This window comes from Medicago sativa, chromosome 4 (genome assembly GCF_051527215.1).
Source record: "Medicago sativa cultivar Bolivia chromosome 4, Bolivia_mono, whole genome shotgun sequence".
In the NCBI taxonomy this organism is placed as follows: domain Eukaryota; kingdom Viridiplantae; phylum Streptophyta; class Magnoliopsida; order Fabales; family Fabaceae; genus Medicago; species Medicago sativa.
Genome location: NC_140752.1, coordinates 39,933,670 through 39,938,626, shown reverse-complemented (window position 1 = coordinate 39,938,626; position 4,957 = coordinate 39,933,670). Strand labels below are relative to the sequence as shown.

Genomic DNA, 4,957 nt, shown 5'->3' with positions numbered 1-4,957 from the left:
AATCTCACACGAGGTGTGGGGACTGGAAGTAGCCGGGTTTGGTGAACCAGGATAACTCTCCTGTGTTATTCTTCTTTCTCTCTCTCTTTATTTAAAGTTACACAACACACACACTTTATCACACTTACATTAATCTCCAGAACATTCTGGTCCAAGATAAAACATTTACTTAAATATTTAACTAAGGTTTAAAATCAGCATATAATATTGTTTTATCATTCTGTCATCATTCTCCAGAACATTCTAGTCTTTGTTAAAATAAACTTATATTTTAACTTAACATCATTTTTCTCATTCTGCTTATAATCATTCTTTAGAACATTCTGTTTTGATTAAATTGTTATATACTCTAAACTTGTTGAACTAACGTACACCAAGAACATTCTTGAGTATATAAATCCAAACTTAACTTTCAGGAATAATTTTTAAAAGGGTCACAATTCAAACCCCCCCTTTCTTGTGACGTTTATTGCTACTTCAATTGGCATCAGAGCCCGGGCTCTACAAAAACACCTAACAAGTGTTGGAGGAAAAGATTCAGGAAGAAGGCAATGTCAAAAGAAAAGTATATACCAGAAGGTCTATCATGCACAAGACCACCATTCTTCAATGGAAAGAACTATTATTTCTGGAAAGGAAAAATGGAACTATTCCTCAGATCCCAAGATGTGGATATGTGGAAAATAATCACAAATGGGAATCATGTACCCGTGACAACTGATGCAACAACAAAGGTGGAAACAATTACACCAGAAGCATCATGGTCAAAAGAAGATAAAGAAAAAATACTCCTAAACTCTAAAGCTCGACTCTTTCTATCATGCGCACTAAGCATGGAAGAAAGTGAAAGAGTTGATGAATGTGATACTGCAAAACAGGTTTGGGACACTCTAAAAATCCATCATGAAGGAACTAGTCACGTAAAAGAAACAAGAATAGACATTGGTGTAAGAAAATTTGAAATCTTTGAAATGAACGAAGATGAGAACATTGATGAAATGTACTCCAGATTCACATCCATTGTGAATGAATTAAGATCACTTGGAAAAACTTATACCACTCATGATCGGATAAGAAAAATATTAAGATGTCTTCCAAGCACATGGAGACCCATGGTAACTGCAATCACACAAGCTAAAGACTTAAACTCTTTAGCCCTTGAAGATCTCATTGGATCATTAAAGGCTCATGAGACGTTACTTCAAGATGATAAACCATCAAGGAAAGGAAAGATGGTTGCTCTCAAAGCATCTCAAAGCGAACAAGAAGATGCCATTACACAAAGCGAAGGAATCAAAGAATCCAATGAAGAAGAAAACATCCAAGGAGAAGCAGAAGACGAACTAGCTCTCATCACAAAGAAGATTCAAAGAATGATGAGAAGAAGAGATCAGATAAAGAAATACTTTCCTAACAAGAAAGACAACTCAAAAGGAGAAATTGACAAAAGTCAAGTAACCTGCTTCGGATGCAACAAACTAGGGCATTACAAAAATGAATGTCCATTAAACAAGAAGACTCAGAAGAAATCTCCCTACTCAAAATCGATGTTTACATGGGATGATCTTGAAGAACCAAAAGATGAAGACACTGAAGCCAACATGGTTCTAATGGCGAATTCAGAAAACGAAGAGGGATCCTCACAAGATGCAAGAACAAAGCCATGGTACTTGGACAGTGGTTGTTCTAGACACATGACTGGGGATAAACAATGCTTCATCTCCTTCGTAAAAAAGGAAGGAGGTCTAGTAACCTTTGGAAATAATGACAAAGGACAAATTAAAGGTAAAGGTATTATTGGTAAGAAAGACTCTGCAAAAATTGAGGATGTTCAATATGTTGAAGGTTTAAAACACAATCTATTAAGCATAAGTCAATTATGTGATAGTGGATTTGAAGTTGTTTTTAAACCTAACATATGTATAGTAAAACATACATCCTCAGGTAAGATTTTCTTTACTGCATCTAGAAAGAAAAACCTATATGCTTTATACTTAGATGATATTCCAGCTGAAACCTGTTTTATGACTCTTGAAAAAGATAAATGGATTTGGCACAAAAGAGCTGGACATATAAGTATGAAAACTATTTCAAAAATATCTAAACTGGATCTTGTAAGAGGACTTCCAAAAATTAATTTTGAAAAAGATAGGATATGCGAAGCTTGTACAAGAGGTAAACAAGTTAAAAGCAGTTTTAAAACAAATGATTTTATTTCAACCAAAAGACCTCTTGAACTACTTCACATAGATCTATTTGGTCCTGTTAGAACCGCCAGTTTAAGTGGAAAACAATATGGTTTTGTTATTGTTGATGATTTTTCCAGATATACTTGGGTTCTATTTTTAAAACATAAAGATGAAGCATTTGAAGCATTCAAAACTTTTTGTACATTAGTTCAAAATGAAAAGGAATCCAAAATCATTTCAGTAAGAAGTGATCATGGAGGAGAATTTGAAAATGCATTCTTTAAAGACTTCTTTGATGAAAAAGGAATTTTTCATAACTTCTCATGTGCAAGAACTCCACAACAAAATGGAGTTGTTGAAAGAAAAAATAGAACTCTTCAGGAAATGGCAAGAACAATGCTAAATGAGTCCAACGTAGAAAAATACTTTTGGGCTGAAGCTATAAATACTTCTTGCTATATCATAAACAGGGTTTCAATTAGAAAAATTCTAAACAAAACCCCATATGAACTCTGGAAAAATATAAAACCTAACATTTCATATTTCCACATTTTTGGATGTTATTGTTATATTTTAAATGATAAAGAAAATCTAGGAAAGTTTGATTCAAAATCAGATAAAGGAATATTTTTGGGATATGCAACAAATTCCAAAGGATATAGAATTTATAATTTGAAAAATCAAACCATGGAAATTAGCATGCATGTTATTTTTGATGAGTTCGATGATTTAATAATCAACAAAGAAGATGAAGAAGAAATCTCTCAAAAGGAAGATGATAACATTCAAGAACATTCTCCACAAGTTCTTCCAAGAAGCTGGAGAACCATTGGTGATCACCCTCCTGAACAAATCATTGGAGATACATCTGATGGAATAAGAACAAGACGATCATTCATAAATAATGATGTCAACATGGCAATGATCTCTCACATTGAACCAAAGAACATACAAGAAGCAATATGTGAAGAATCATGGGTAAAAGCCATGGAAGAAGAACTCTCTCAATTTGAGAAAAATGAAGTATGGAACCTTGTTCCTAAACCTCAAAATCAATCCATCATTGGAACAAGATGGGTATTTAGAAATAAACTAAATGAAGAAGGAAAAGTTATCAGAAATAAAGCTAGATTGGTAGCACAAGGGTATAATCAACAAGAAGGTATTGATTACGATGAAACTTTTGCTCCGGTAGCCAGGTTAGAAGCAATTAGAATTCTTCTTGCATATGCATCTCATAAAAATATTAAGTTATTTCAAATGGATGTCAAAAGTGCCTTTTTAAATGGATTTTTAAATGAGGAAGTTTATGTTCATCAACCTCCTGGTTTTGAGAACGCAAATAAACCTAATCATGTGTTTAAACTCACAAAAGCACTATATGGTCTCAAACAAGCTCCTCGAGCTTGGTATGAAAGGTTAAGTACATTCTTAATCAAAAATAATTTTTCTAGAGGAAAAATAGATACAACTCTTTTTAGAAAAGATGACAACACAAATTTTTTAATTGTTCAAATTTATGTTGATGACATTATATTTGGTTCAACAAATGAAAAAATGTGCGATGATTTTTCCAATCTCATGCAAAGTGAATTTGAAATGAGTATGATGGGAGAATTAAGATTCTTTCTTGGCTTACAAATTAAGCAAGAATCAAATGGCATTTTTATTTGTCAAGAAAAATATATAAAAGATCTTCTCAAAAAATATAAAATGAATGAAGCCAAAATAATGGCAACTCCCATGCATCCAACATCTAACCTAGATAAAGATGAAAATGGAAAAACTATTTCTGAAAAAGAATACAGAGGAATGATTGGATCTCTGTTATACTTAACTGCCAGTAGACCAGATATTGTTTTTGCTGTTGGTTTATGTGCACGTTTTCAAACTTCTCCAAGAGAATCCCATTTAACTGCTGTAAAAAGAATTTTTAGATACCTAGTAGGTACTACTGATCTTGGCCTTTGGTATAGCAAAGGTTCTTGTTTTGATCTTATAGCATACTGTGATGCTGACTATGCTGGAGACAAAATAGAAAGAAAAAGCACAAGTGGAGCATGTCAGTTTCTTGGGAATGCACTTATAAGTTGGTCATGCAGAAAGCAAAACACTATTGCTCTGTCAACTACAGAAGCAGAATATGTGTCAGCAGCCAACTGTTGTTCTCAAGTTCTTTGGATTAAAAATCAACTTGAGGATTTCTCTATAAGGTACACAAATATTCCAGTATTTTGTGACAATACAAGTGCAATAAATTTATCAAAGAATCCCATTCAACATTCAAGATCAAAACATATTGAAATTAAACATCATTTCATTAGAGATCATGTTAATAAAAAGGAACTTGAATTAATTTTTGTTGATACAAAAAATCAATTAGCTGATATCTTTACTAAACCTTTAGTTGAGGATCACTTTAATTTTATTAAAGAAAAATTACACATTATTCAAAATCCTTGCAAAAGGTCCAAATAGGAAGAGTCTTCTCTTCATCAGAATGTTCTAAAAACATTCTTGAAAGAAACACCCTCCAAGACAGACTTGTGGGACACGTCTCAACCATGTCCTTTCAAAATAGTTTCTTCTATTTAAACCTAGTCTCTAGGTAGAAAAGAAATTACCAATATCAAGAAAAATTACAACTCATTAATGCTCTTGTTCCCTCTCTCATCATTAAACCACTAAAAGTCACTTCTCACCTTTTTCCCTCTCCCAAAACCGGTTTCTACTTTCTCTCTCTAAAAACTTCCCACTCTCTTCTTTCT

The 4,957-nt window shown here is 32.9% G+C and overlaps 1 pseudogene; it reads left to right on the top strand.

The window, feature by feature from the left end:
- Window positions 1-3,932: 3,932 nt before the first annotated feature.
- Window positions 3,933-4,667, top strand: LOC146929354 (secreted RxLR effector protein 161 pseudogene; annotated as a pseudogene).
- Window positions 4,668-4,957: the final 290 nt, after the last annotated feature.